An 18,373-nucleotide genomic window follows, 5' to 3' on the forward strand; every position below is an offset into this window, starting at 1 on the left:
AGTTTTGGCAAAGAAAAATGATTTGGATTGAAAATTCCAGATTTACTTAGAAGATAGAGGAGAATGTTAGAGAAGTCTAATGTTAGAGAAGTCTAACTGATTACGATTAATAGCGTCTATCTGCATCCTTAGGTACCTAAATATCTTTACAAATTTAGCCCTTAGGAGCCTAAATCCCATTAACTTCCATTGAGAATTAGGTTTCTAAGTGTCTAAGTCCCCTCTGAAAATGGGACTTGGGACCCTTCAGCAGTTTTGAAAATTTTGCTATAAAAATAATTGTAACCAAATCCAAATGTTGTCAAATGAACACTATCAGAGTAGCAGAGTGCATTCTAAATAACACAATGAATAAATATAGATGTATAAAGCAGATGTGTGGCATATTGTCAAAGTTAGGTATGAGTATGATTTAAAAGTCTCATCTTCTTTCCATCTCATATTGTGGAAGTCTAGCAGAAATATATTTTGGCAAACTAGCACAAATGTGGACTTTTCTTCCTGTTCAGAAGCATGGAGCTGGGATTCTGTGGAGATAGTAATGACTTCAGGAAACAGTTAATGGATTTTACATGACTGAAACCTTTTCAAATATCTTTCTGCTATTCTTACATGATGATCCCTTCTCTGCTGTCTCATTATTTATTAAATGTTTGTGTCATGCTTTGAAGATGTAATTGCTAAGTAAGTGCTAAGCATAGTAACAAATCTGTGACCACTTAGGACGTACATGGTTATCACACCATGGCCATTTGATACTTCATGACAACAGATGGGATAAAACCAATATACTATTGCTCCCAAAACACAGGCCTAACAATACTGCTAACAGGAATTTCTGGGGGGCTGTTAACAATATAGAGCCTTTGACATACAAGTATATTGTTCCTATTCTGCCCAATGGACAGTTCATTGCATTAAGTCATGATCTATTATTAGGCTGTTTTATTTATGTATGTATTATGTTTCTCTCTTTTGCTTGAGGACAGATAAGACTTTCAGCTTAAGTACTGTTTATGGGAATCTAACTTTGCATATCTCAGGAGGACAGTATGTAGAAATCTCTTATCAGCAAAGCTACTTCTTGAAATTATCTGGTGGATTTATGGCTGAGCAGGACCATAGTCAAATTTCGTTTTAGCTGTCTTTCTAAAAGTGATGCTGGCAATATTGTCATACATTATTTTAATGTGGTAATATGCTAAATTCTAATCTCTAGGCAACAACATATTATACGGGGGGGAGGGTGGATGAGTATAACACATTTTATCCACTGTCTTTTGAATGATCACTCAAGATAAACCTCCCCTCTAATTTAAAAGATCACTGAATGCAAAGATGAATATTTGGGTTTAGTTTTTTCATCGTGAAGAGCAACAGAAGCACAACCAGGGTCCATTTCAGATGGGAAAACAAAAGCAGATCAACTTCCTTCTTCTCTAAGATTCAAAGTCCTCTCACCTGCACTAAACCTGATAAGCTAGATGGGATAGAGAGGTCTGCAGACACTGAGAGAGGGATCCTCCTACCCCAGCTGTGGAGGAGCAGTGAAGCAGCTCTGTAACTTCTACTGCATCAGTAGCTCCTATCAGAGTGGCAAGGTGGGCAATGACTAGTGGATCCATGTACAGATGGATCGAACGGCCTTGGCCCCGTTTCTCACCGCACCTCATCCACTGCTGTAAGTGGCATTGTCCATGGTCACAGAAGAGAATACAGGATTTGACCCCAGGTTAATTAATAACATAAGGTAAAGCATCAGCCTAGGTGTTATGTGTTGTAACGGAGGAATTTTGTGCCTCCTTGAAATAGATTCTAGCTATATACCAGAAAAGAAACAAACTTGCTGATCTGTAACATGAAAGATAAGTTGATCCAGTCCAGTATATTTAAGCTGCTGGTGTTTGTTGCCCCCAAGCTATGGAGGAAGCTGGGATACTTTTTGTAGATGAAGTGTTTTATCACCCATTATTACATAATGTAATTACGCATGTATTGCCACTATATGATGAGGGAGTATAAATGTAAGTGAAATAAACATGACTGAGAGTGTATATATGATTTGGTTAGTTTTGCAATTTATCGAATGAACCAAGGCATTAAGGTCTAGTTGTACAAACTGGCACTAGAGGATTTATCTTTAAGGGAACCTGCTCTGCTTATTTAAAAAGCTCACTTTTGCCATCACCCCTAATCTTTTATTGGTTTCACTAGGACAAAGAGGAGTCATTTTTTGATTGCAAGAGAGGCAACATATCCAGAGCATTGGTTGAACAAGGGAAACATAAACAAGTTTAATATGTGTTAAAAGAGATTTTTAGGATTTTTTTAAAGGATTCAATATTTTTAAATATCTGACATGGGAAGAGGACTGCTGTTTTTTCCATTTTGTGATGCCAAGGACATCACGTCAGGACACTGCTGAGGAAGAGACTGCTTGTAACTCCCTAGCTGGGGTTATCTTTGGTGTAGGGAAGTCTCCAGTCTATAGAAACAATGTGATTGACTCCCATACCTCCCTTGCCATATCCTCTGGCACAGAGGGCAGGGAAGGGCATATTAAGGTGAGGAAAAGGAGTGGCTCGAATGCAATGTGCTCTGACTGTTCCTTGTGGTGAGCAGTACTTTACAGGCCTTTGCCAACTGGCAAAGGTTGGAGCAGCCCCTGGGTTGTTCTAACCTGTACCATGGCTGGAGCAGGAATCAAAGAACTGTAACCAACTCCCTGATAGTTCTTCAGAATACAAAAGAGCATAGGGAGAGCTAAGTGTGCAAAGAATTTAGTCTGTCATCCCCATAGACCTCAGCGTAACCATTTTTTGTCATAACCTACCAAAGGGAAAGGTCGAGAGGAAGATGATGATTTTCAAACCCAATGTGGGATACAAGTACCTCCAAACCCTGGCACCACAATATGCAGATACTCAGATGCTATGGTAATAATGTTGTAAAAATCCAGGGGATATTTAATTTTTTACTTTCGATATTGGTCTAATTGTACATAAACTGCAGCTATACAGTACATGCAGTACAAAATCTAGTTCCAATCCCTATAAAATGATACACATTCAAAAAAATCCAAATACTCTCCACATTGCATTTTTTGGGTCTGCAGAGTTTATATTTCAGTTATATTGTCCTTTAGGGTCATAATATAAGATCAGCATAGTTAGCGATAGAGAAGACCCCTTAATTCATCCAGTCAGTTCCTCCTGCTGATTCAAGATATTGTCCCAAGACAGAGAAGATATCAAATATTAACTGATAAAAAGCAAAGAGTGTACCTAATTGTCAGTTTCTTCCCATTCTTGCAGGGTTCTTATAACAATTTGTATGTGTGTGTGGTGGGGGTGGAGGGGAGTGATGGTGCTGAGAGCCATTGAACCAAACTGTAAACCCTGTATATAATAGAAACCACTTCAAGCCAGAGTTGTGGCAGCACCTCCTGCACCCCTAGTTCCCGTACTTATGCATTCTTGTAGTATTTGATTCATTCATTTTAAAATACATCACTGATGCTCATGCTGCTGGAGCCATGTTTGTTTACAGTGTTATGCAGTCCACAGTAATAGGACTAAGACGACAGGAAGTTTTCATGTCTTTTAGGGAGCTGACCCTTCATCATCACTTGTTCCTTACTGGAATTTCTAGAATGGCTAACTGGCTTCTACTAAGGAACTTGTTATAGAAAGTATTGCTATGTGAGTGCAATAGGAGGAGCCTTTATGTACCACAAATTTGCCTAAGAGATCTGGATTCATGATTTTAACCCAAAACTTTCTAGTACTTTGTTAATGGCAGTATTTTAAGGAACTATCTCAGTTGTTTCTCCCTCTCTCTCTCTCTCATGCATCTTCTTCAACACATTGAAAGTGGAAAGCAAATTGCAATAAAGGTGTTTGCTGATTTCAAAGTGGCTCCAAGTGAGTGTTTCATTTTGCCTCACATTTCAGTGTCTCCCATTTCATTTACTGGAAGGATCTGATGTATGTTGCACCCCTGCTCTTCCTAAATTCAATCTCCATGACCCACAAAGATATCACAGAACAGTCAGTTGTATACATGGTAATAAATGAGCACTGCAGAAGTGTAGTACAAAAAGTGAACACGGGAACCAACAAAAAAGAAAGGTACAAACACCATCCCCTAACATCCCTTCCTGACATAACCCTTTTCTTTTTATAATCTACCTGAAAAAGAAGAGAGTGTGGACAGGAGATCCATCTATGCATGGCCTTGCTGTGTTTGTTTCAGGTTCAGTTTTCATTCTGAAACATGTGCGTGTGTACTCATCCATACAAATGGGAATCATGACATTTTCCACTAAGTGTTCCGAAATCAGAAGTTAGATCCCCAAAGATCCATTGTGTGCATGGGGGGAGGGGGGCATTCATTTGTTCAAATAGCCAGGTTTTAAATAGGAGGTCTGTCTTGTGGTTTTTGACCTCTTCATATTGACAGCAGTGACCAACAGATGCACCAATTACTGCTCAGCAACAAATTCTTCCTTTTTTTTCTTCTACTGACAGGCAAAAAGAGGATAGACATTGTCCTCTCTTCTCTGTTTTATACTAGAGTATGAAGGAAGATTATTTATTGTATACAAGGTCATGCAGAATATCAATATATAATACTGTGGATAAAAACATAACACTCTGAATCCAAGCATTCACAGATCTTTGGGCGAGCTCCAAACCTGAGCCTGGAACCAGATCACTGTATCACAAAAGTCCACTATCTTTATAGTGGACCAAATTAAAACTTCAGGTTGGAACAGCTCCCAGACTTCAGAGTGTTCAAAATCTGGAACAGGATCTCAATTTTCTGCCCAATTTTAGTGATTACTATTTTTAAATTATGCAGTAATTCAGGACCTTGTCACCATGCTGCACTGAATCCTACTTTTCAACTTGAGAGGTACAATGAGACTAAACACACCTGGGTATGCAGTTATTATAATCTCTGCAATGTCAAAAATTCATTCAATTGCAATGATTAGGTCTTCAGTTTTCAACCAGCGTTTATTTTTGTTATAATTAGAATCAGGCTAGCGCTCTTCTTTTTGCTCATTTGGCTTTCTATGTTATAAATATTTTATCTTATCAATAAACATGAATTTCCATGATCCTAAGATATTTAGATTCTTAATCAGGTAGGATGTCTAAATTGGTTAATCAGAGAGTTCTTCTTAGAGGTTTTGAAGAAAAAATTACGCTCGCTGTCCTTCTGCAATATTTGAGCTTAAGGAACTTAAAATTCTCAGCTACTTACAATATATGTTAATCAAACTGAGTCATTAAATTGGGCACAGACTTCTGCAGTATCTTTTACCACTCTGCATTCAAGCTGTCTTTACATGCATGTTGGACACTAGTGTTTAAATATTAATGCAAAGCAAAAAAGAGAGCAGGCACCTGGAAATAAAAAGCAAATGTCATTTTAACATAATTTTTAGGAAAGTTAAGCAGAGAACAAAGATATGTAAACTAAAGCCTGTCTAGTTCTTAGTAGTTTATGACCTCTGATCCGATAGACCTTGCCCCCATGAACATCAGTGGATACTGTACAGACTTGACGAACATAAGATTGCTCATTAAGGGCCTGATTTGCGTCATGGAAGTCAATGAGAATTTTGCCATTAAGTTGCGTGGCTCAGGATCAGGCTCAAAGACACATGGGAATGCACAGTTATGGCTGGGTAAGTGCCACTGTGATATAAAATTCAGTGGCCAGACCCTTAACTGGGTGCAAATCAGCATAGTTCTATTGAAGTGAATCTGATTAATCTAACCTTAGAATTTAGAGTGTCTCCTAAGAATACTATTCTCCTCCAACTCCTGCCACACGCACTTCTAAATGACCACACAGTGCTTACATAGCAAGGCAATGAGAATCGAAAACACGTTGTGAGGGCAGTACATATCAGAGAGGTGGATACTGCATAAATGCTGATCAGTTCCATTATGTGCTATATAGGCAGAAGTTTTAAAAAAGATGGCGTTTTTTATTGTTTATTAGACCTGACTAGCTCTGACACAGGTGGATTTTCAAATGCTTTTTCATTTTCGATGAGGGGGGAAAGGAGCGAATGTGAGACTGGATATATAACTGGGGCCTATCCTTGTACAAGATAGAGAAATTATATTTGTTGAGAGACTGCACTGTTCAGATTCACAGAGAGAGTATGCCCTCAATTTCACTGCACTATACTAGTGTTCATTCAACTGATGAAGTTCTCAACTTAAAGGGCAGCATACACTTTGTTCTAAGTTTCTACTGGAATGGAAAAGCTGACAGAGAAAACTTGCACAAAGGATATTGTGCTGTTAAAGTTTGTTCAAAGCGGCACTTGTCAGATCTCTTTGAAATGAAATTGAAAAGGAAAAACCAATTTTCTCTGAGGACAAAGTTCATCTCATTTGGCGTGCTGCACCTGTCTAATTTTCTTCTCTGTAAAAGAAATCTTGACTTGGAATATTTGAAAACATAGTTTATATGAGTGCAGGTATATATCAGAATGGTTAATTGAGGGTGGTATAACATTTGTAGACAATAAATATAAATAAATTGCATCTTGAATGAAGCTGTGATGCATACCCTATTTGATGAAAACTATTGGACTTTGTTCTGCCATCCTAAATGTAGCTTAAGGGCTACTACTTAAACTGTTATGAAAAATATGATTTTTAATGTTTTCTTTACTTGCCTTGTTGATAATGGGTTAAATTTCAGAAGCAATTAAGTGAGTTAGGCTCCTAAGTGCCATAGGCACCTTTAAAAAGGTGACTAGGCTCTTAAGTCCTATTGATAATCAAGCCTGCGTCACATAGGTATTTTTCCAATATATATGTGTATGGATTTGAATGATATAGAAAATAAAATGCAGAATATAAGGTGGAATGCCTCCAATTATTTAAAACAAATTTTAAATAAGTAGCATCCCTAATCTTTGCTGCTTTTGGAGAACAGCTGACTGACATTTTAGAAATTTTGTGTTTTATTTTGCATGTGAGTGTTTTTGATCAGCTCTGGTGCAAAATGCACTTATTAGAGATCTGTGGTATTGCTGTTTGAAATATTTTATTGTTTATAGAGGACTTTAGTTTATAGCACTCAATCTAGCACTCTTCATCACCACTGAAACTCATTTATCAAACGATATAATCCAAAATTATTGTTCCCAAGGACATTTTGACCCTACTTTTAAATGTATCCACATGAAAGTCATTGTGCTTAAGAAAATGGCAAAATGAGGGAAAATTGAGAAGTTCTCTCTATATATTCAATCACTATTCCACTTATATGGCCCACATTTTACTATGCTATCTGAGTGCCTCAAAATCTTTAATGTATTTATCCTCACAATACCATGTGAGTTAGGGGTTTCCCCATTGTGCAACGGGGAACTGAGGCACAGAGAAATTAAGTAGCTTGTCCAAAGTCACCGAGGAAGTCTATGACAGAGAAGGAATTGAATCCATCTCCTGAGTCATATGATATCATCAGTCTAGCCACTGTATCATTCTTTTTTTGTGCATGTAAAAGAACCTCACCACACTTTAACCAGGGCAGCATTGTCTGGCTTGCCGGGAGAGGATATTGATTCATTTTCCCAGGTGACCAGACCAGAAGGGAGGGAGAATATATGAGGTAACCCAAGTGGAAAAAGCACTTTCTCTCACCCAGACCAAGTGGAGCAACACTCACCCTCCCACCCGTGAAAATGGTGAAATACCAGGTCTAGTCATGATCTGCTGTGGGCACTGCACTAATCATTCCTTTCTTGGGAGGATGGGAAGGAATTTTTCCCTCACAGCCAGATTGGCCAAGAGAAAGTGGGTTTTTTTCACCTTCCTTACAGTGCATTCAGGGTGGGGCGTAGTTGGAGAGAGCATGGAACAGGATTTCTGTAATGATGTCACAACTTCTTATGTAAGCATGGGACCAATGTCAAGTGCAGGTACTCCACAGGAAAGGGGTACAGTGATCAGATAAATGGATCGGTAAGGCTTTATAGGACTTATTTGTTAAAGGAATAGAAATGGTGGGGAGGGAATTCAGGGATCCCATGACAGGGAGTCAACCTCCCTGCTTTATAGCCCACCATAACCCTCACTTGAGGTGGGAGATGGTAAGGTCTCAGCAGCGGGTTGTCGAGGGACAAAGATGGAAAAAGGACGGTGGGAAGATATTGAAATGATCTTGGATTTACCTGCACTGTACACTTTTATCTGCCAGGTACCCCCAGATCATTCATAATAATGTGTGATCTAATTTAACCATATCAAGTGTCTCGTGTCCTTCTTTTGTTATAGCAGGTAAAAGACTATCAGGACAAAATTTCACTGTACATTTATTCTTTGCTGCTTAGAAAATAAATTGAAGGGTCATGAGTTCTGATAAAGCAGATTAAAGAGTTAATTTAAACAGATATGTGAAGCTTCTGTAAAGGATCTTGGATATTTTTGTTAACAGTAAGTTACACACATACACACACGTGTGTAACACTAGCCCATCAATGAACAGAGTCATACAATTGTCCATCTCTAACAGCTGAACTGGCTTGGAAAACTAGCTATATCCAAATGCAATGCTCTTCAGAAGCATGTGGAAGCAATGTTTGCATGCCATCAACCTTTCCGAACAGCTGCATTTTTTTTCAAGCTGGAAAGAGTACGCCTGGAAACTGTTGCCTGAGAAATACTTTCTGAAAATGATAATATCTGGCACTATCAGGAGTAAAAAATCTTCCCATTCAGAGATGATAAAACATTCTGGAAGGACATCAAAGAGAAAGAGCATGTGTGGGTTCAGAAAACTCTGCAGTGTTTGTGGGATGCTCACATGGAAGAGGAATTTACTGACTCATTCATCTCAACTACCACCACAGTCATTTTAATTACATGATTTTTATTTTTGTAACCTAGGTTGTGAAGTGAGATAATGCCAGTTTTGTATTCTCCTTTCCTACCAGAAAACTAACTGACTAGACAGCAGGGTTTACTGCCACAAACAGAACATAGTGTTAGACTCCACCTATTTTCAGTGAGTAAAGCTGTGGTTAGTTCATATCATGGTTTGCATTGCTGTAAAATGTCAACAAACTGGCATAACAACAAATAGGTTAAGATTCTATTTAATTTGCAGATTGGCAAACAGACAAGGCTCACTGGTATTTCAATTACTAGTGAATCAATGGCCTCTTCTGGATAGAAAAGAAGCAGAAATGTGTTCGTTCTCAGTAAACTAGAAGGTATTATAACATTTACTCTGAATTATTTGATATTTGACAGGATTTATGATAGAAATTGAGTTGGAATATATCACCGTACCATGTTTTTGTCACTACAACTTCTGTGATCTTGCAGACAGATGTAAGACTGGAAAACAAAATGAAGCAATTTAAGTAACAGGACAATTTTCTGCCTGTTAGAAAGAGACAAGCTGTATTTTGAGAAAGGATGCTATAAGATGTCATGGTGGGAAGTGAGAAACAGGTATTTTTTCATGAAGTACTTGGAGTTGTTATACTGCAACTGAAAGACATTGACTTAAACTATCTGTGCCAAGAATTGTTGTGAACCCCCAAGAGTAAGGCAAAATGAAAACAAAAGTCTTATGACTGATTGTTTCTATTTAATATAGTGCCTATATACTGAATTCAATCAGAAGATCTCTAAGCCTGTTATAAACATTAAGAGACAGTTTGCAAGATGAAGCCTATGCTTATGTAGCTGCAATAGCAGTTCCTGGCTTTCTGGTTCTGAGGAGAGCTGGGGCTACTTGTTCCTGGTTCCACCCCCAAGGGAGCAGGATGCTAAAAAGGCACCACCCATCTGTGCCCTCCTGCAGAATGGTACTAGGTGTATGCTCCATTCTAATGGATGGCACCAGGGCAGGCTCCAGGCACCAGCTTATCAAGCAGGTGCTTGAGGTGGCAACTCGGGAGTAGAGCGGCACTTTCAGGGATTTGACGGCAATTTGGCAGAGGGTCCCTCGCTCCCGCTCGGAGTGAAGGACCTCCTGCTGAATTGCCACAGATCACGATCGTGGCTTTTTTTTTTTTTTTTTGCTGCTTGGGGCGGCAAAACCCCTGGAGCCAGCCCTGGATGGCACATATTGCTCAGACCCTTGTAAGGAGAAGCCCAAGCAGCAATTGTGCCTTCCTGAAGCACAATCTCTCTCTGGTGTTCTTCTTCTGCAGGGATGTGAAAGCCATAACCTAGCTCTATGTACCTGAGCTTCACAGCACCCAGTGAGGAAGGGAATTATCATATGTCTTTCACAGAAAGATGAAGTGCCTATCCCAGAGTGACAGTGAATCAGTAGCTGGGTTAGATATTGAACTCCAGTGTTCAGAGAACCTCCTCTAACCTCCAAACAACCCCCTCTATCTTTCTAAAAATAAATCTTCTTTAAGTTCCATATTTAAAAAGAAAATAAGTTTATTAATGGTTTAGATAAAACCATATCCACTGAGGTATGGTTACGTTGTTATGCCTTCACTCTATATATGGTTTTAGATGACAGACATTGTGGTGGGTAAGTTGCTCCATTAATGGTTAATGTTTTAAGCATATGAATTTGTTGATCAATGGGTCAGCTTGTCTTTAGTCTCATTGTCAGACAGCAAAGAAACATACGGTTTTGTGATGTGATGGCCCTGAAGTTGGTATTCCTGAGGAGGAAGAAGGCAAATGGCCTAGGGAAGGCAAAGGCAGAATTTGAGCTGTCCTGTGGCATTTCAACATGTCACACACAGTGCTGATTTGACAATAAATTGAAAGAGAGCAGCTGTGTAGGAATTTGTAGGTGATTATGTCGGCAAGTCTCAAGAAAGTGGAGAAAACACAAAGCACAAATATACTCTAAATAAGAAAGTGGACATTTAGATGTTGAGCTTCTATAATGTACATAAGGAATAGGTCTAATTCCTTTTTTTTTTAACTGACAATTTTCAGACTTCATAAAGCAGCCATTTACAAATAAGGTTTTATAATCATTCACAGTACTGTCACTAAAGGGCATGTGTTAAGTTTTTATGATGGTTTAGCATATTAATATTTTACAATCAGAGTTTAACATACTTTTATCTTTTTTCTACAAGATTAATATCCTGCTTCAATTCATTTTATTACATGCAATTTCAATTTTCACTAAGCTGCTCTCCCTGCTTTAAAATTTGAGCTCTCTTCTGTACTATTTTCCCTACTTGTAAGGTTTAATTCATTTTTCCATTCTGAAATTTTCTATTCAAGCTTGCTGGTCAGCCATTCTGGATGACATGCAACCTGAGGAATTAGGAGCATTAGTTAACTAGTTTACTGAGCTGTAACACTGAATTGTTTTTGAGGATTCATGGAGAACTAGAAAAGTACCAGAAGACTGAAAAAAATAAAAAAGCAACAAAATCATTAATTTAAGAAAGAAAGAAAGAGTGATCCTAGCAATTATGGTCCCTGTAGTCTGTTTTTTTGATCCTTAGTAAAATAATGGAGCAAATATTAAGAGACAGAGTGCCTTATTCAAAGACCATGGGAATATTTTCATGGAGTTCATTGGGCTTTAGATCTTACACTAAATGATTAAATCTCCACGGGGTGATAGAATCATAAGATAACCAACACGAGCTTATAAAGAACAAACCTTGCCAGACACACTTACTTTTCTAAATGAAATTACAAAATTAGTGGATGAAGGTGAGCAGATGTAATTATATTTAGATAGTAGTAAAGCATTTGACACTAACTACATCTTTTTTGAAAACTTAATTCAAATTGGCTTGGGTCACTGTCACAGTGATTGAAAAAAGAAGACAGCAAAAGAAAGCAATATATAAAGTTATGCAAAATATTCTAGTAGGGGTATTGCAGGGATTAAAGCTAGGTCCAGTCTTTCTTAATATCTATATTAATAATTCAGAAGAGGTAGTGAGCATCATGTTAGTTAAATTTCAATGTGATGGTAAATTAGAAGAAATCTAAAACCCAACTCAAGGCAGAGGAGGTAATACAAAGGAAGAAAATAACAAAAAATATGTAGTTTGGCAAAATGCAAGCTAATACATCTAGGGTAAATAATCCTGTATGTACACACACACACAAACACACGCAGTGGGAGACACAAACCTTGGAAGAAGTAAAGATGAAAGAGACCTTCTATAGCGGTGGTAGGAGACAATAAATTAGATATGAGTTTGCAATACAATATTGCAGGAAAAAGGCCAATTCATTCATGGTGCTTGCACATCAGCATCAGTTCATGGAGCAGAGCTAGTACCTCTCTGTAGAACACATCGTGCTCTGGAAGATCCCATGCAATTCAGTGGCAAAATTCCCATTGACTATAATGGTGCAAGCCAGCATCCTATTTGGCTCTTATGCACAAGGACTAAGTACATCTAACTAGGTTGAGAAGCAATGCACTGTGATCTGAGTGTGATAAGCTGAACTTTGGCTTTCTCCCCACTGCCCATTCTGCTTCCTGGCCAGAACATGTATGCTGACAGGGTATGATGAGTGTCTGAGCCTAATAAGTCATTCCTGAGCCTGAGTCTGATGAATCAACTCTGAGCTTGAGTGTCCTGGTTGTTCTGAGTCTGATGACTCAACCAATCCACAAGCAAGCGTCTAGCCGCATGACCCAAAGACAAGTATATAGGCTCCTAGTGAAGGCAGTGACTCCAGTCTGTTCAAGGTAACTATCTTGTTGGAGATACTCCCTGCTACCTGATAGTTCTGAGAGACTCCTTTTGCCCCGATCCAGCCACAGTTAATTGCCTGGCTGTCCTGACACAGAGGAAGTGTAATTTGTTCCTGGTAAAGACCAGCAGTCAATTATTTCCCTTATCCCAGAACAAGAAGACAGAAAAGGAGGGATGGTGACTCAGATATATGTCTCTGTGTCACAGTGCCTCTGGGGGTGGTGCTGTTTATCCAGGGTTGTGCCCAAAGTCTCAGGTTAGCCTTTAACTTGCACTTGAACAGCCAAAATTAAAAAAACCTCTTGGTTCATTTTTATTCCTATTATTAGTACTCTTTTCCTAGCGGGCCATAGATGAAAACAATTTTGAGGAATGAAATGGACTTTTCCATTTAGTGCTTACTCAGACTCAGAATCCAGGCAGGTTTACAAATTTAAAATTGCTGAAGAAAGGGGAAAATAAAATCTGATATTGTTACTTTGAATTCTTTCAGTTAAGACATACTAGCAGGATGGAGAGTGTGAACTAGACTCGAGGTCAGATTAGAGAGGAAATTGGGTTCTCTTCCCATTATGGCCACTGACTTGCATTGTGATCTCAGACAAGTCATTCAGAGCTTGAACCTCCTGCCTTCCAGTTAATAAGAATTTTGTTATTGACTTCAGTGGGAGCTGGATTAGATCCTTAACCTTTCTGTACCCCAATTAACATCTCTGTAAAATTGTGGTCACAACATTAGCCACCTCACAGTGCTGATGAAAGGGTTAATTTTTATGGCATGCTTAGAAGTTTCTGGATGATAGGTGCTACAGAGTGTTATTTAGGTTAATGATTATTATTCTGTATGCCATACTCGTTTGTTTTGCAATGATGCAGAAAAGGCAGAAGTGTTCAATAAATATCTCTGTTCTGTATTTGGAGAGAAGCAGAATGATGTGTTTGTATCACATGAGGATAATGAAGAACTTTCCAGTCCATTAGTAATCAAGGAGGATGTTTAACAACAATCAACTAGGGATAAATGTTTTTACGTCGGCAGGCCTGGATAACTTGTGCACATGCATCCTAAAAGAGCTGGCTGAGGAGTCAATTGTTCACTGATGTTACTGTGTAATGAATCTGGAATACCATGGAAATTCAAGAAGACTAAAGGAGTTCTAATATTATGCCAATATTCAAAAAGGGCAAGGCGAATGACCTGACATCAATCTCAAGGAAAATAATTGAAGAGATGATACAGCATTCAAGTGACAAAAAATTAAATGATAGGAATATAATTAGTACCAGTCAACATGGTTTTATGGAAAATGTATCTTGTCAAACAAACTTGATTTAATTCTTTGAGGATGTTACATGTTTGGTTGATAAAGGTAACTATGTAGATGCAATGCACTTAGACTTTTATAAATGATTTGTTCCTTGAGGTTCTGATTAAAAATAAATACTATACAATATCAGTAAAGCACACATTAAATAAATTAAGAACTGGCTGCCAGTTCTCAAACAATAGTTATCAATGGTTAATCATCATCAAAAGGTAGTGTTTCTAGTGGAGTTTCAAAGGGATAGGTACTAGAGCTGACGCTATTCAACATTTTCATCAATGATTTGGAAGTAAATATAAAATTGCTGTTGATAAAATTTGCAGATGACACGAAGACTGGCAAAATAGTAAACCATGATGAGGAGAGGGCAGTTATATAGAGCAAGCTAGATTGCTTGCAAACTGGGCACATTCAAACAAAATGCCTGTTTATAGAGACAAATGTAAAGTTATGAACGAAGAATACAGTTCATACCTACAGAATGGGATGACTGAAAAAAATTTAGATCTCATAGTGTTCAGACTCAATAACAACTCCTGATGCAGTTCTGTGGCAAAAACACCCAATTCAATTCTTTGCATGCTATTCATGAGGCCAGAATTGGAATAATATGTACAATTCAGCTGTCCACATGTTTTAAAGAATATTAAAAATTGGAATGGGTTCAGAAAAGAGACAATAGATATTTGAGTGCTGGAGAAAACACATTATGGGGAGAGACTTACAGAGTTCAATTTGTTTTGATTATCAAAAAGGAGATGGAGAGGTAATTTCATTATAATATTTACCTTTATTGGGATAAAATACTGCATACTAAATGGCTCTTTAATATAAAGGAAAAAGGCATAATAAGAACAAACAGCTGAAAGCTGAAGCCAGACAAATTCAAATGGGAAACAAGGCACACATTTTTAACAGTGAGAGTCAGAGGCTATTTTGCGCCCCAAGCATGACAGGCAAACTGTCTTTGGCAGCTGGCCAAAGCCCCAGGACCAGTGGACCCTCCGCAGGCATGCCGTCAAAGGCAACCTGCCTGCCGCCCTCGCAGTGACCGGCAGAGTGGCCCCCGTGGCTTGCTGCCCCAGGCATGCGCTTGGCATGCTGGTGCCTGGAGCCGCCCCCGGTGAGAATGATTAACCATTAAAACAAACTACCACAGAAAATGGTGGATTCTTCATCTTCTGATGTGTTTGTAACAAGACTGGATGCCTTTCTGGAAGATAGGTTATGTTGCAGTCAAAAAAATATAGGATTAACTGGGTGAAATTTAAGGGCCTATGACATGCAGGAGGCCATATAGATGATTTACTGGTCCCTCTGGCCTTAAACTCTATGAAAGTTGCAGTGCTAGTAATGGAAAATCAGACCATAAGAGAATTCTTTTGAGATGCTGCTGAAGTTTTAATTTTGAACAGAGGTTGGTGTGACTGACGTTAGCCTAAGTTTTTTATTTGAGACAGGACAAAAGGTCATTACTGTTCCTGAAAAAACAATCTCCCTTAAAAGGAAAAGATGCTGTAGACCCATTTTGTCCCAAAATAAGCATTAAATAGCTTACTGAATAAGATGGAGGGCTAGGGTAGTAGCTGATATTATGAAGGCTGAGAGGAAAAACTGTGGGGGATTTAAATCTTGGCAATGTAGATAAAGTATTATTCAAGTGTCAGTTCAATTACTATTAGAATTCATCTGAAACCCTCCACTATGCGTCATATTTAATTATTCCAATGTATGGTAGAAGTGTGAAAGATTATGTACAATTCCATTCAATACCTAAACTCTTTTTTTTTCTCTGCTGGACACATTGATTCCACTGTCTTCTCTGCTGTCTTTGTGTATAAATTCCTAAAACTAACTGAAGTGCACGAACAGCTCTGGATATTTATTAGTAATAGGTTTTTCCTCTACAAACAGAACAGTATGTTCTATAGTTTGTGGTTGCTATGCCACACTTTTAAAATATAGCTACTCATCTGAGTTAAGAAGCTCAGAGTTCTGGGTCTTTGTTTTGTCGGAAAATCTATGTTGGCACTGCATCTACTAGAGACAGCAAACAATCTCATGCTGTTTTTGCCCTGATGTACTCCTAGTGAAATAAGCAGAGTTCCATGATTATAACCCTTCTGCCATGTATTGTCAGCAGCAACAAGGGTGAGGTTAAAATAGTGAGGGGTCCCTGTAAAAACTAATGTACATCACAGGTTGGAGCTCCTGGGCAGAATTTCTGGGGTCACTAAATACCTTTTCTGAATGCCCTTTCTGAGGCAATACTTCTCTACTAGCAAGAAACGACTCTGTGTATGAAACAAGAAAAACTTTATTAAGGGAAAAGGGAAGACACCATCTGTTTGGGAAAACACAGCAATAATCTGTGAACCTAGGAACACCTGTAGGTGAACTGGCAAAGGTTCACTGTTCTAAAACAGCAATTTCTATCAGGCCTGACAAACTCACTATACCTAGCATACTACTTTCATAATATTTATCTATAAAGAAGTCATGTGAAATCTTAAATGAAAGCCAGGATCACACTGGTTATTAATATCCTTGTGAAATGTAACACTATGTAAAAAAGTATGTATATACTAGAAAATATGCTTAAAGTCTGAATCACAGCAGGGTTGACAAACAGGTTTTGGCTAGACAAGAGGAGTATGTCTACCTCAGTTCATGTGTATATTAGACATTGTAAGTCAACACAATGGAAGACCATTTGCGTATGAAGTCAACATGAGTATGTGAAGGCAACATAGAGTCAGTACATCAGGGAATCAGCCTTGGGGGATCATCCTGACTCTAAGAACAAAGCAATGAACTTTGAGGGAGATAACAAGAAGAAAAAAAGGACCCCTCTTTATCCTTCACTGAAGAACCAAAAAGGACAGTGCTTTTTGCATTCATGAAAGAAGGATCTTAGCCAAGTTGACTGGAGATGTTGGGAGATAGCTTTACATCAGATAAACTACTTAGACCAGGGTTTAGCCTGTTAAAGTTACGTTTAGATTCGAGGAAGCATACTATACTTTGTGTTTATATAAAACAATTTCTATTTCCATTAATTATCCTTAGTCACTCTCTCTTAAGTTTTAGCCTTTGATAATAAACTTACAATTGTTTTCACTATAAATATATCTCAGTGCTGTGACGTTATAGACCAGTTGATTTTCAGTTAAATCAAACAAGCTAGTATGTACACAGTCCTCTTGGGGTTATCAAACCTGGTAATTTCTGTCCATGTCCGGGTGACTCCTGAGAATTTGGGGATAGGTGTGTGGCTATTACTAATCCACACAGGGAAAGTGAGGTCTGCAGAGGCCTGGAAAGCAGTGCTTATGCTGCTAGACACTGTTGGTTTCAAGGAGCTGAAATACAGCAGGCACAGACAAGACTGTTTCACACTAAGTGCAGGTAGTGGTGAGGTGCCTCACAATCCTATGAGCTCCTGGGGAGAGTCACACAATCTTTCTCTAGAGTTTCAGGCCACAGGTTTTATAGTAGCATACCTGAGATGAGAACCAAGCCCCAAAAGGAGTTGACATTTTCCACACTCTGCAACTCAGTGGTTTCATACACATTATTTGCTTGTTTCTTATTGCATACCAAACTGGCTATAACAACTGTGAGTGAAATAGTGTCTTTACAGGAAATGGCCCTTCCTACAGAAAAAGAAGGGTTCAGGAAGTGGCCGTACATCCAGCATTTGAGACATTCTCCTGCCACAGGGCAAAGTGTCTCACAGTAAACCATTAAAACTTCAAGGTGGGAACATGTTCTGCGCTCACTGGGCAAAACATGTGCCCCCTAACTAGAGACTAACGAGTCTTACTGGTGAATGCAGCATATGCACTCTCTGACTGCGGCACTTCACACATCTCTTTGTGGACCATGGCCTCTTTAGGACACAATGCATACGAAAGAATGCAAGCTGAGTGTACCACTACCCGGCACCATCTTCTTTGCTAAGGAAGTATCCTATCTGTTGGGGCAGGTACCATAGCAGGCTCCTTACTCTATCTTCCAAACCAATGCCCAAGAGCTAAACAGCACCAAAATTTGTGGGGAAGTTGAAATCCTAAAGTCAGATTTAGTGTCTGATAACTAGAGCTTTAGATCTGCATCTGGGGACCATTTGTAATATTTCATTGTTAAAATTATATATTGCTGTTTTATTTTTTTAAATTAAGGAGTTGTTTTTACACTGCTATTTTAAAGACTTTAGGAAATCCCACTCCTCACCATGTTATGACAACTAAAATTCAAGTTTAAGAGAGTAAATGAAAAAGGTTGTGGATTCAGTGGGGAGCATTAAACAAACAACCATCAAAACCAGAATAGCTAATACAAT

The sequence above is a fragment of the Chelonoidis abingdonii genome, chromosome 4, assembly GCF_003597395.2.
Source record: "Chelonoidis abingdonii isolate Lonesome George chromosome 4, CheloAbing_2.0, whole genome shotgun sequence".
NCBI classification, from domain to species: Eukaryota; Metazoa; Chordata; order Testudines; family Testudinidae; genus Chelonoidis; species Chelonoidis abingdonii.